At 38.6% G+C, this 15,327-nt stretch overlaps 1 pseudogene; it reads right to left on the bottom strand.

Annotated features, from left to right (window-relative positions):
* Window positions 1-8,001: 8,001 nt before the first annotated feature.
* Window positions 8,002-8,904, bottom strand: LOC114027256 (annotated as a pseudogene).
* Between the last annotated feature and the right edge of the window lie 6,423 nt (window positions 8,905-15,327).

Below are 15,327 nucleotides of genomic sequence, written 5' to 3'. Positions count from 1 at the left end.
CTGCCCATTCTGGGGATTGAGGTCCATTGATATTGAGATGGAGTTCCATCCTGCTATTTATCTACACTTAGAAAAATTCTTATATCTATACTAGGGACATTTCCTAATTTGTTAACAAGGCCTACATTCTTCCTCATTGTGCTCACCACTGAGTCACTGTAGTCTCACCCACAAGATTTAGTCCTAAAGTAATGTCTTCATCTAGCCTATCCAGAGTGACTCTCCATACACCTAGCTGTGAAGATTACTTTGTTCTATGGTGTAGTTATCTTATTATCTCTTCATCTTCCTAAAGAATGGAGTGCAGAATTAGACCTCTTCTCCCTCCACAACACAGAGGGCTCTTTCCTTTTAGGTGGGATCTTCAGGTGTCTAGCCCACATCAGGATCTGAGTCTTGATCTGAGATAGAATGAGGAGAAAAGAAGAAACAGGGCATTCCAGACAGGTAGACAGATGCTTCTGAGAGAATGAATTGGTTGAATTATCAACAAAATAATGGACATAGTTGTCCAAGCAAGAGGCATCTAAAACATTAGTCCCAACACCACTTACAAGGCCTCTAGAAAACTAAGATGACTACCATTCAAGTGTAAATCCAATCAAACTCCTGAGAATTTACTATGGCTTCCATATCACCCTTATGGGTCTCCTTTACTGAGAAGTAAGGTTAGGTTGTTAAGTGTTTGAAATCACTATCTCCAGATTCCTTTAAGTAACCAGTTAAACCCTGAAATAATTTATGAAAGTTAATTCTAGGGTCATAGTTGAAGGCAAGGAAGATTTTTAACTAACTGAACAATAGAGATATGAGGCATATGGAGAACAATGTGAAGGGGAGTTAAATAAGAAAAAAATAAGAAAAAAAAAACCAGGTCATCCACAGAAGTGGAGGGATGGATAGATTCAGAGCAGAGACAGAAGAGCATTTCAACTCTTTCTAACCTTCTGACATTCAACATTCTAACAAAAAAATTAGTCAAAAGCAATGTAAATCAAAGGGATTCAAAGGGAAAAGCAGTAATTGAGCCTGTGGGAGATTTGCATCCATTTCTTTCAAGATGAAATGTCCTTGGCTTGCAATCATTTGCGTATATATATTTATATCTCCATACTCCATTATTGGCTGTTTTTTTTTTTCATTCTTGAAAAGGACCAAAATGACATCACTATGCTGGAGTCAAGGTAGGATGTCTGACTGTGGCCTATCAGATCAATATGAGATCTGGAAGGCTCTACTATAGGAAGGGCACAAATAGCCCATAGGAATATTTGGAGTGCAGATATCTCTAAATTTGTACATCTCACATTTCTTTTGAGCTACTCCAATTCTACCTTTCTAACTGAGCACAACGAATTCTTTGATGTGAGCATACCAAGCCGAGCAGTCCTTTGCTATTGTCTCTCATGTCACACAATCAATTCCAAAGTTTTTCAGGGGGACCTTGAGAGTGTCCTTGTATTCATTCTTCTGATCTCCATGTGAGCACTTGCCTTGTGTGAGTTCTCTGTAGTCTTTTAGCAGACATATATTTGGCATGCAAATAACACGGACAGCACATTGGAGTTGCACTCCAATATTATGGTTGGGGAAACAGGGGGAATCTTTTATCACTCAAATAGGAGGCAATATAGTACAACTGAAATGTTCATGATCTGGGTTCACATTCTGGCTCTGTCTTGTGCTATTTTTCTGTGATCTGCTGCATACTCTAAGGATGATGTATGGTAAAACAGGGATAAAATTTGCAGAAAACAAGAAAGCTTGAAGAGATTTAAATATATATTTGTGTAGGGAGGATCCATACTAAGTCAAATCAACAAGCTTTTATTAAATAATTATAATATGCCAAGCACTATGCTAAGCATCAGGAATACAAATAATAGTAGAAAGAAAGACAGACTCTTCCCTGAAGGAGTTTATACTCTAGGTTATATTTCTAACAGGGGAAGACATATAAAAGGAAGCTGAAGGTGGGCTGGGATTAGAGACAAAGCCCAGGAAAGTGAGGATACAGCCTGAAAAGGAATGAAGATGTGAGGAGCCTGAGCCTCCTCCTTAAAATAGAGGTACTAGAAGGAACTAGCCAATCAGAGATAGAGTCCACAATGCAGAAGGCATTTCCAATGTGTGGATTCTAGGATGAAGATGTTTGTGGGGCATTTAAGTGAAAGTCCTGGAGAGTCAGAATTATAGACAAGAGACAATAAAAAATATATCACTAAGACATCAAAGTACCAGTACCTAGAACAATATTTTGCCCTCACTAGGCACATACTTAATGTGGGTTAATTAAATGAGAAAATGAGGTAAGAATCTAATAGCCTGACTTCTTGATACCATGATGAAAAAAAAAAACTGGTCCCTACTAACTTCACAGATAGCACAAGGAATATGATGAAGAGAATACATAGTATCATCTTAACAAAAAAAGAGAGTAGATCATAGGGTTGCTCCCTTTTTAGATGTCTCCATATGTAAACAAGGAAAGCTCAGCTCTTTAGGTGTATATCTAAATAAAAGAGAATGGATAAAAAGAGGTGAGTCATTTAACTATCCCTTCATTTGGAGATGCAAATGCCCTTGGATAGGATTCCTATAGCTCCTTTCTCCAGTCTTTGTTAACCTAGCTAGCATTTGCCTAATCCTTACTAGAGCTATGGGCTGTGGGTTTCTAGTAAGTGGAGTAATAGAAGATAAAAAATAATATTGATGGGGTTGGGATCTGAGCCTCAGAAAGGAAAAGCCCTGGACCTTCCCACATGGCCAAATCTCTGGCATTCACCTGAGGCTATAATTCCATCAACTGGCCTTTCATTGGGCTATACCCAATCTCCCCTCCATCGTCTTACCTCCCTATATATGGCCTCTGGCCATTTCCACCCTTAATCCTAGCTAGGCTCCATTCTCCCTAGGCCAAGAGGTCCAGGTCCCAGGAGTTCTGTTCACCCTAGCTTACTGGCCACTCCTAGGTCCCTCCCATAATCTTTCTGGATACAAAGTCCATCTTGTCTCTATTAAAATGCTCTGATTCTTATAATTTAACCACAGTTTAGATTCTTATAATCTAGCCACTGCTCAGATTCCTAAAATCTAACCACTCCTTAGATTCTTATAATCTAGCCAATAGTTTACAAATGTTCAGACTCCTTAAGAGTTTGCCCGATATGACGGATGTTCTAATAAACCTTGTCTTTGGCTGAAAGAAGGCTTGCATTGAATTCTTTCGGGCAGGACACGAGTGTTGTGATTTTCAGGTCCCAGATCCCTGAACCCCTAAACAACATCAATATGAGTCTACTACACATAGTTCCATCTGTGATGTTTCTCATATTCCAGTTCTAGTATAGTAAATTATCGCTGTTTTATTCAACAAGCATTTATTCAACAAGCATTTATTAAGCATTGACTCTGGACAAGTTCCAGTGCTAGTTACTGAGGATACAAAAACAAATTCAACATAGACTCTGCTTCTCAATCACCATCTAAAATTTTTTCTAACTATCCTCTGTGGGGAGAGCACTACATCAGGTCCAAAGGACTCAAAAGAGGCTCCCCATATGTCCTCTTCCTTCAAGAAACTACAATCTCATTACAGACAGGAGCAAATACTGACAAAAATAATTAATAACATAAGACAGAACATTTTAAGTGGCAAGTAAATGATACAGGCAATAAGTGCTCCAGGAGTTCCCAGCAGGGAGCAATCGCTGAAAACTAGGGAAGTCAGGAAAGTTTTCATAGAGAATATGGGACTTAGAGCTTGTCCTTGAAGGAAATACAAGATTTGGATAAGTTGAGAGAAGCGAGAAAGGCATGCCAGGCAGAGGGGATAACTAACTGGAGGCAGGCCACCATGTCCAAGGAACAAAGATTAGGACACTTTGATCACTATTTTAGGGAATAATTTGTGGTGGGAAAGATAAGGTTGAAGAGGTTGGAAGGGAACAATTATAGAGAGCCTTGAATACTAAGCTAAGGTGTTTAGATTTTAGCCCATAGGAAATGGAAAGCCATCAGTACTTCAACTGGCATAGAATGAAGAGGGCTTTATCCCAACATCCAGAGAGGCATGCTACCTCCTGAGAACAGAATTTTTCCCCTTCACCCTCCCCATCCCATGAATTCCCTTGAAGTCCTCTGCTGTCCTATGCTGCTGGAACCACCCCCAGGCCACCACTACCAGTCTCCTGTTAGGCTCACCTTTCCCTCCCAACTTCTGCTAGGCTGTGCCAGACTCTCTGGAAAACAGGCTTCCCCTCTCCTTGTACAGCTGCTTTCATAACTGAACTGTCCTCTGCACAACTTCCTACCCCTTCCCTGTGACTGCTTTTGCCCATGGAGGGGCAAAACTTGATGCAAGTTCAGTGTTGAAACAAATTGAGGTAATTGAAAGTCACTGAACATTTGATAAAGGAGCATGCTTATCTTGCCCTAACAGAGCAAGAATATACAACAAGGATATTAGCTTCTCTGGCCATGGTCCTCCTCCTCTCCATCTGGAAACTTCATCTGGTCAATAAGTCATGTGGATGTGGAGACTTACATAGTAGCAGGCATGCACCAAGTCTGAGAAGCTCTTATTCCACTGGGCTGGGAACTTTTCAAACCCCCAGACCAGGAAGCTATGTCAGTGAAGCTAGAACCAATTAGGTTTTGGAGGGGAGGAGGGAAGTCCTAGAAGGTGAGTCATTAAAATTCCGGTTCTACCATAACATGGCAAGAGAAAAGTATAACATACAAACAGGCAGAGTACTCCATGGCATATTCAAGATGTTGGGAGAAGGTGAAGAAGGTCTTCCTTCATCCCATTGGGCATACCCCATATAAAGAATTTATGAGAGTACATTGACAAGATCATAGGAAATACACAGGCATGTATAAAATGTGACCTGCAACAATGGAGGAAATTCCTAAATGGATAATATCACAAAACTATCTGAGTGTTTCTTTTTTTTAATTAATAAATTCATTTATTTATTTTTAGTTTTCAACAATTACTACCATAAGATTTCAAGTTACAAATTTTCTCTCTAGCTACCCCAAGATGGCATGTAAATTGATATAGGCTCAACATATACATTCACATTAAACATTTTCACATTAGTCATGTTGTAAAGAAGAATTAGGACCACTGGAGGAAATCACGAGAAAGAAGAAACAAATAAAGAGAGAGAGAGAGAAAGCAAATAACATGCTTCAATATGCAATCAGAATCTATAGTTCTTTTTTCTGAATGTGGATAGCATTTTCCATCATGAGTCTTTTGATCCTTGCATTGCTAAGAAGAGATAAGTCTATCAAAAATAGTCATCACACAATGTGCCTGTTACTGTGTACAATGTTCTCCTGGTTCTGCTCACTTCACTCAGCATCAGATCATATAAGTCTTTCCAGGTTTTTCTGAGGTCTGCCTGCTCATCATTTCTTATAGCACAATTGTATTCCATTACATTCATATAGAACAACTTGTTTGACCATTCCCCAACTAATGGGTAGCCCCTCAATTTCCAATTCTTTGCCACCACAAAAAAAAGTTGCTATAAATATTTTTGTACATGTGGGTCCTTTTCCCATTTGTATGATCTCTTTGGGATACAGATCTAGTAGTGCTATTGCTGGGTCAAAGGGGAGCAATCTGAGTATTTATAAGCCATACAGAGATTATTATATTCAAGGAACAATAACAGATAAATTCAAACAGGCAAATGTTCAACAACTAATATGACACCAAGTAAAGCACTGTGACCAGTGCCTTAGACTGTTTAGTAGTGAGGTCCATGCTATGTGTGCTATGACTCAGATACTTTTCCCACATGCCATGTGAACCATCCAATAGCAGAGGGTGTCCAAAGTCATCCCAGTTCCTTGGGCATCTCTCAGGCCTATAGGTAACCAACTACCACCCTCTTTTGGATGCGATTCCTTTGTGGATACTACCCCAGATTCATATTAGTTTGTGATTTGTCATGTAAATTATCCAATTGGATAGATATTTTGTTGTTCCCATACTGCTAGATTCCCCTTCTCAAGGCATGGTGGTTTACTGATGGCTTTAATCAGACTACTAGAAATGAATTAAACAAACAATAGTGATATACTCAGCAAGAATTTTCCTGAGCTGCACCACCTCCATTACATCCCCTTCCCCCACACTCCAGCTAGGCCAAAAGTCAGAAGTTCAATTCACTTGAGCCAGTTCTTAACAGGAGCTGACAAAGTCATTTGTTTTAGGTTTTCACTCACAGTAACCCCTCTTATGTAAACCAGTGTTCAGACCACTGGAACCCTCTCCTCTCTCAATGAATTGGGGTGGGAAGGAGGCATTGTGCAAAAACAAATTATATCCACCTTGGGTCAATCACCATCTAAAATGGTAGCCACATTCCAGATATTAGTTCCATTGAACTCAATTCATTTATGTCTCTGATTCTGTCAAACCAATCAAATGAGAGGAGGAATTTCCTACCACAACCTGAGTATCAAAGTCCTGCCCAGAAAATTTAAAGACAATTTAAAGAGGAAGATGCCATCTCTGCTAGCAGGGTACCATGTTTCTTCTCTCTCTCTTCATATTCTCAGGGCTGGTTTTCTCTGTCATGCCACAGTAATGGATGAGGTCCTTCCACCATCCTCACTCCTGAAGCTTTTTCCTATCATGGAGAGCATTAAGGAGGCTAGAACCATGGTAGGACATTGCCAGAATGATTAGGATAAACAGAGAGAGTCTGGAATAACAGCATTATGCTTAAACTGAACATGTCTTAATTATAAATTCCTTCATTCAACACACATTTATTAAGCACCTACTATGTGTCAGGCCCTTGCCCCAATTGAATATAACCTCCATGAGAACAAGGATTATTTCACTTCTTTCTTCATATCTCTACAACAGCTATGTGGTACAGCGGATCAACTGTTGGACCTGGAATCAGGAAGACCTGCATTCAAATCCAGCCTCACATACCTATTATCTGTGTGATCCTGGGCAAGTCACTTCACCTCTGTTTGCCACTGATTCTTCTGTCGAAAATAGGGATGATAATAATAACACCTACCTCCAAGGATTATTTTAAGGGTAAAATAAGATATTTGTAAAGCACTCTGCAAACTTTAAGGTGCTCTATAAATGCTAGTAGTTCTTGGCATATAATAGAGGCTTAATAAATGTTCATTGATTGAAGGTATTGTTCCAGGCGATAGAGTTTTGTTTTGTTTTTATTGGTGGGGGAGGGAGGGAGGAGCAAGAAGAGTGGACCTGCAATTTCATTAGTATAGGGAAATCCCAGCACAGATCAGCACCTGCTCAGCAACCTATAACCCTAAAGTACTGTCATTGGTCCTGAAAGGTTAAGTCAATTCTCTTAGTCATTCAGCCAACATATGTCTTCGGTAAGACTTGAACACAGGTCTTTCTGACAAAGAGGCTGGGTCTTTGCAGTTCCATTCATCTATGGGTCCAAAGACACAAACTAATGCATTCAAGGAATTGATGTTGTACTGGGAATAGAAGATGTGTTTCCAACTATGTTTTGGAAGGAATAGGAAAGCAACAAAAAAACAGTCAGGCCATGACTGTAAAAGCCTTTCGAGTATAATCATCTGAGGTGAGTCCAATGAGAACAGTCTAGTGTCTGTCAATGGGGACAGAGTTGTGGTCAGCTGAAGCTCATGATGCATTTCAGCTGGACTGTGAGAGGAAAATGTCAGCCCCTCTAGGTTTCTGAAGAGGGTGAAAGTGGAATAGCAAGAAATCTTGTACCTCTACCATTTAGAGGTTGATAAAGTAAATTGCTTTGTACCTTCCTGAGGTAGGAAGAAAAAATATTATTATCTCCATTGTGTGTATTGTGTGTATATAAAATTATGTATATCTTTTTCCTTCCCTCATTCTTTCTCGTCCTTCTTTTCTAACTCTTATACATCTATATCACAAATAGCAACACTGGTCATTGCTCAATATTTATCACTGACATTGATCACTTCAGAGCTGAATTCCCCTCATGCTATCTCTGGGTCATGAAGTATCTTCTTCAGAGCCCTTCTAAGTTTTGAGCTGCTCAGGATCAGGAAGACAGGATGGATGGAGATGTCAGCATAGATCACTACCTGCCAAACCCAAAACCAAAAGCTGCAAACTGATACAGGTGCTGTCAAGGCAATGATCAGAGGCAGAACGTATGATATATAGAGAATGAGAAAGAAGAAAAGTGACTTCAGGGTTGTAATGTGGACCTGTATACTGTGATCCTGAGGACCACAGCTGGGGTGCTGCATGTTCCCCAAGTGTCAGCACAGGGAGGAAATGAGAAAGATGGTGGAGGCCAGGAAGAAGAGGAAAGGAATTAACAAAATAAACATTTTCAATGACAAGTGAGAATACCTCTGTAATACCCATGTCCTATCATCCAAAGTTGTCTTTTCTGAGTAATTACCAGTGACTGGCAGGTGGAAAATAAGATAGGCTTTTACAAGAGATGGGATGATTATCAGATTGGATATCAGTAGGGAACACAACAGTAGCCAGGGGACAAATCAGGAAATTCTCCATTTCAGCCAGAGGAAGATTGGGTGAGTGAAGGAAGAAATTTTCACACAGTAGAAAATGGCAAGCCAGGTGGTGAACGAGAATGTGGTCACATTGGTAAAAGTCCAGAAAATAAAAAGGTGTAGACTTCTGCTATTTGAAGAGAAATATGCATAGAAGTTGCTAAGAACTGCTGCCCAATGTAGAAAGAAGTGAGAGATGCCTAGACCGGCCAGGATCATGTCACCAGGGGTCAAGGTCCAACATCACACCCACTCCCTGCCCAGCACTATGATGATGAAACCATTTACTAGAATTGCTGCCATAGACTCCAGGAGAAAGAGGATCATGAAGAAGAGATTGAGTAGGCTGGGCATTCTTTCTCTACTGAGTATCTACTGAGACTCAGATGTTACAGAATACCTTACCCAGAAGATACCTGATAGCAAGTCAGATTCTCCAAGTATTCAGCAGCTTTCTTCACTTTATGCAGGAGCCCAGCTGTAAGAAAAATTGGAGGAGCAGGAGGACACTGTGTGCCAAATGTGGATTAGAATAGAATAGTACCACCTCAATGGATGCAAATCTGACATAGATCACTCACTGAACCCAGTCTCTATTTGTTATCCTTGATTTACCTGACCCTGACCAGAGCCAGGGCCAAGGAAATACCTGGATATAGGCTACTGATCCTGACACCTTTCAAGGACCAAAAAATGTACACTTCTTTACTTCCCATCATACTTCCCTCTCTTAAAGCTAGCTATAAGGTTCCCCAGATCTACCCTCACTCCTGTTCTTGTAGTCATGCACTTATCTACTGCCTTCCCTGGCCCACTATTAAACATTCTCCTGTCTATAATATAAACACTTAGTTGTCCATTCATGTCCTGGATTCACACATCTATTTTACTCCCTGTGACTACTGTATCAAATTTCATTTTGTAGGTGTCAGGTTAACATTGAACCACTTATTTCATCTATTTGGACCCCACCATTCAACCAGTTCTGAATCTGCCTAATTGCACAATCATTCAACCCACATCTCTCCATCTTTTCCACAAGAATAACATTAATTCACACTTTGGCATTAATTTGGTCCTGATCCCAGTCAGTAGCAAGGCCCTGGGGGAGTGTAAAACAGGACAGCTGAGTTTCTATGAAGAGAAAAGGAGATAGGACAGGTTTCTACTCAGAGAAAAAGTATCCCATGAGGTTAAGTGCAGGAGTAGGGAGGACAGGTACTCTGTGAAGCCTGGGATAAGTAACTGTGAAGGTTTTGAGTAACTGAAAGCAGAAGGTGGAGGTGGAGTGGCATGGAATAAAGGCACAGACTTCCCCTCCTACATTTTGCTCAGGGCCAACTCTGCCCTATAAGTAAAATGAGGAATAATGCAATACAATGGAAAGCATACTGGATGTGAAATCAGAAGGGCTGGATTCAAATCCTGGCTCTGCCAATAACTACACTTCTCAACAACTCTGGATCTTAGTTTTCTCATCTGTACAATGAGGGAGTTCTACTCTCTGATCTCTGAGGGCCCTTCCAACTTTCAATCAATGGTTCTGTCCCATTGGGGTTCTATGGTAATACTTCAGACAAGCCAATTCAGGAATTGAAAGAAGGAACGAATGGGCCAGAAGAAGGCCTGGTATAGCAGGAGTAGTGAAAGGACATCAAGAGAGCAAAGTGAAAGAGGGTCTGTCAGCACAAAGAGCCCATTCTATGTAAGGCAATGAAAGAGAGTTAAGGGAGGATGAAGGACAAATTAAAAAACAGGGATAGGGGAGAACTGAGGAAAAAGGAGACAAATGAGTCCTTGTATCTCTTCTCACATATGTATGTCCTGACAGCTGAGCCATGTTCTAGGCACAGTGTGGGTCAGTCTCCAGTCAAAATAACATCACATGACATTACAAACCAACCAGAGATTACATTTATCCAAAGCAAAGGACATTTCATTAGATAGCATAGCAAAATAATGGACAAGAAATACTCTGCTATACATAGGGCTGCTATATCTCCACTGAAAGAAGGATACACAAGATGCATCATCAGGGTAACTCATATTTCTACTGCTGATGCTTGTCCCCCTACAAAGCAACCAACATCCTTTGGTGGTATCACCAGGGGAGCTGCTTCCTTCACACAGCTGAAGTTCTTCATGAATCTATTATCACTTCCATCTAGATCCCTGTTAAGGGGCCCTCTACTGAATTGCTGCCACTGAACTGCCATCTACTGCTCTTCAGCTTCTATGGGGCTTCTCCTCTATTATTCACTTCACAGCCCCAAAACTATTACAACTCTTTTGTGACTATACTCCCTACTCTGCTACACCTAACCAACAATAGAAGTCCTTAAGAATTTAAGCCTGGTTTTTTTTAAAATCAATCTATGTCTTCCTTACCTGCCACTCCATGAACCTAGGCTACCATCTTATCAGAGTTTAAAAGTTTCCTTTCAGCTGGGCTTTATTAGTAATACATAGAAATGCCAATGATTTGTGTGGGTTTATTTTATATCCTGCAACTTTGCTAAATTTATTATTTCAAGTAATTTTTTACTTGATTCTCTAGCATTCTCTAAATATAACATCATGTTATCTGCAAAGAGTGATAGCTTTGTTTCTTCTTTGCCTATTCTAATTCCTTCAGTTTCTTTTTCTTCTCTAAATGCTATAGGTAACATTTCCAGCACAATATTGAATAACAGTGGTGATAATGGACATCCTTGTTTCATTCCCAATCTTACTGGAAATGCTCCTAGCTTATTCTCATTGCATATAATGCTTGCTGATGGTTTTTGAAGATGCTATCTATCATTTTGAGGAAGAATCCATTTAATCCTATGCTTTCTAGTGTTTTTAATAGGAAAGCATGTCAAATGCTTTTTCTCCATCTATTGAGATAATCATATGACTTCTGTTAGTTTTGTTGTAGATATGGTTAATTATGCTGATAGGTTTCCTAATACTGAACCATCCCTGCATTCCTAGTATAAATCCTACTTGCTCAAAGTATATTATCCTCCAGATAATTTGTTGTAATCTTTTTGCTAATATTTTGTTTAAGATTTTTGCATCTCTATTCATTAGGGAGATTGGTCTATAATTTTCTTTCTCTGTTTTTGTTCTTCCCAGTTTAGGTATCAGCACCATATTTGTATCATAAAAAAATTTGGTAGGATTCTTTCTTCACCTATTTTCCCAAATAATTTATATAGTATTGGAATTAGTTGTTCTTTAAATATTTGATAGAATTCACTTGTATATCCATCTGCCCTGGAGATTTTTTCTTAGTGAGTTCATTGATGACTTGTTCAATTTCTTTTTTTGAAATGGGTTTAAGTATTGTATTTCCTCTTCCATTAATCTGGGCAATTTATATTTTTGTAAATATTCATCCATTTCACAAAGATTGTCAAATTCATTGGCATACAGATGGGCAAAATAGCTCCTAATTATTGTTTTGATTTCTTCTTCATTGGTGATGAATTCACCCTTTTTATTTTGATACTGGTAATTTGGTTTTCTTCTTTTTTTTAATCAAGTTAACCAAAAGTTTATCTATTTCACTGGGGTTTTTTTCATACCACCAGGTCTTAGTTTTATTTATTAGTTCAATTAGTTTTGATATAGTTTTTTTCAACAGTTTTCTTAATTTCAATTTTATTAATCTCTCCTTTAGTTTTCAGAATTTCCAATTTGGTATTTAATTGGTGATTTTCTATTTGTTCCTTTGCTAGCTTTTTTAGTTGCATGCCCAAGTCATTGATCTTTTCTTTCTCAGTTTTATTCATGTAAGCATTTAGAACTATAAAACTACCTCTAAGGACCACTTTCACTGAGTCCTATAATTTTTGGTATGTCATCTCATTATTGTCATTCTCTTAGATGAAGTTATTGATTGTTTCTATGATTTGTTGTTTGACCCATTCATTCTTTAGGATTAGATTATTTAGTTCCCAATTGATTTTTAGTCTATCTTTCCATAGCCTTTTATTACATGTAATTTTTATTGTATCATGATCTTAAAAGGATGCATTTAGTATTTCTGCATTGGATTGTGAGGTTTTTATACCCCTGTACATGGTCAGTTTTTGTGTAGGTTCATGTACGGCTGAGAAAAAGATATACTCCTTTCTGTCCCTATTCAGTTTTCTCCAGTCAACCATATTTAACTTCTCTAAAATTCTATTATCTCCTTAAATTCTTTCTTGTTTATTTGATGGTTAGATTTATCTAGTTCTGAGAGGGGAGGTTGAGGTCCCCTACTAGTATAGTTTTGCTATTTCTTCCTGTATCTCCCTTAACTTTTCCTTTAAAAATTTAGATGCTATACCATTTAGTGCATATATGGTTAGTAATGATATTACTTCATTATCTATGATACATTTTACCAGAATGTAATTTCCTTCCTTATGTCTTTTAATTAGATCTATTTTTTCCTTTTGCTTTGTCTGAGATCAGGATTGCTACCCCTATTTTTTTTTTACTTCAGCTGAAGCATCATATATTCTGTTCCAGCCTTTTACCTTTACTCTGTGTGTATTCCTCTGCTTCAAATGTGTTTCTTGTAAATGACATATTGTAGGATTATGGTTCTTAATACACTCTGCTATCCATTTCCATTTTATGGGAGAGTTCATCCCATTCACATTAACAGTTACAATTACTATCTATGTCTTCCTCTCCATCCAATCCTCCCCTCTCCATTTCAGCTTTCTCTCCTTTCTCCATTTCCCTTCTTAGTAGAGTTTTGCTTTTGACCACCACCTGCCTCAGTGTGCCCTCCTTTCTATTAGTCCCCTCCCTTTTCTTCCCCTTTACCCTTTCTATTTCTTTCCTCCCTTCTATTCACCCCCTTCCCTTTTCTTCTCCCTTTCCCCTCCTATTTCCTATAGGGTAAGTTAGATTTCTATACCTAACTGAGTATGTTATTCCCTCTTTGAACCAAATCTGATAAGAGTAAGGTTCAAACAATGCTCATCTCTCTCCCTTATTTCCCTCTATTGTATTAGGTTTTTGCGCCTTTTCATGTGATGTAATTTATTCTTCTCTGCCTCCTCCTTTCCTCTTCTCCCAATACAATCCCTTTTCCTCACTTAATTTGATTTTTTACCATCACATCAAAGTCAACTTATACCCATGACCTCTGTCTAAGTATACCCCCTTTTAAATGTCATAATAACATTACAGTTCTCAGGAGTTACAAGTGTCATCTTCCCTTGTAGGGATGTAAACAGTTTGCCCATATTAATATTATGTTGTTGTGGTTGTTTTTTCTTTCTTGTTTACCTTTTTATGCCTCTCTTGATTCTTGTATTTGAAGGTCAGTTTTTCTGTTGAACTCTAGTCTTTTCATCAGAAATATTTGGAAGTCTTCTATTTCTTTGAATGTCAAATTTTCTCTTCAGTTCTGCTCTTTTCATCATGAATTCTGAGAGCCCTTTTTCCATGAAGGATTACACTCAGCTTTGCTAGGTAAATTATTCTTGGTTGCAAATTCAGCTTCTTTGCTCTAAAGAATATGATGTTCCATGTTCTTTGCTCTTTTAATGTAGAAGTTGCTAAATCTTGTGTTATCCTGACAGTAACTCCATCATCTTTAAGTTGTTCTTTTTTCTAACTTCATGTAGTATTTTCTCCATGACCTGAGAGCTTCAAAACTTGGTTGTAATCTTCCTACCAGTTTTCATCTTAAGATCTCTTTCAGGTGGTGATTGGTGAAGTTTTTCTATTTCTATTTTACAATTTAGTTCTTAAATCAGGGCAGTTCTGCTCAATAATCTCCTGAAGTATAGTGTCTAGACTCTTTGTTGATCATTACTGTCATGTAGTGCAACAATTGTGCTGAGGACACAAAAAAAGGCAAAGTTCAGTTCCTGACTTCAAGGAGTTCACATTCTGAAGAGAGAGACAGCATGCAAACAACTATGTACAAATAAGATTGAGACATGATAAATTCACACACTTGAATATAACTATCTTGAAGTGAATGATTGGCTAGGATGTAGAAGAGGAATTAGATTTGTTCCCCTCAACACAGAGGGCAGAATGGTGGTAGAAATTGGCAAAAAAAAAAAAAAATAGACCAATTCAAGCTTAAAGTAAAGATAAACTTCCTAACAATTTTGTTGTTCAGTCCTGCCCAGCTCTTTGTAACCTCATGGACCATTGCACACCAACACTGTCAATGAAATTTTCTTGGCAAACATACTGGAATGGTTTGCCATTTCCTTCTCCAGTGGATTAAGGAAAACAGAAGTTTAAGTGACTTGTCCAAAGTTATAAAGCTAGTAAGGGTCTGAGGCCAGATTTAAACTCAAGTCTTCCTGCCTGCAAGCCTAGCACTCTATCCACTGAGCCACCTAGTTGCCTCCTCCTAATACTGAGAGCATACAAACAAAATCTAGATGATCATTTGTCAGACAAGTTGTAGAGGGGTTTCTTGTGGAAGCATGGGTTGGGCTGGATGGCCTCTGAGGTCTCTTCCAATTCTGAGATTCTGGGATTCTATTTCAGACTCCCAGAGAAAACCCAGGCTAGATGAGCAATAGAAACAGCTTTGTCTGTTTTCCTGGCTTTCCAGGAAGATACTTACCTGTACCCATGCTTACATGTAAAATGCCTGCATGCCAATTGGTTAGAGTTAAGTGTGTTTTTTTTAATAGTATTTTATTTTTTCAAATTATGTGTAAAGACAATTTTTACATCCATTTTTAATAAAATTCTGAGTTCCAAATTTTCTCCCTCCTTCCCTTCCCTCCCTCCTCCACAAGAACATTAGCAATTTGA

This window comes from Vombatus ursinus, unplaced genomic scaffold (assembly GCF_900497805.2).
Source record: "Vombatus ursinus unplaced genomic scaffold, bare-nosed wombat genome assembly UNPS02014858.1, whole genome shotgun sequence".
In the NCBI taxonomy this organism is placed as follows: Eukaryota; Metazoa; Chordata; class Mammalia; order Diprotodontia; family Vombatidae; genus Vombatus; species Vombatus ursinus.
Note: the sequence above shows the minus strand (reverse complement) of the source record. Positions and strands in the feature narration are given on the sequence as shown.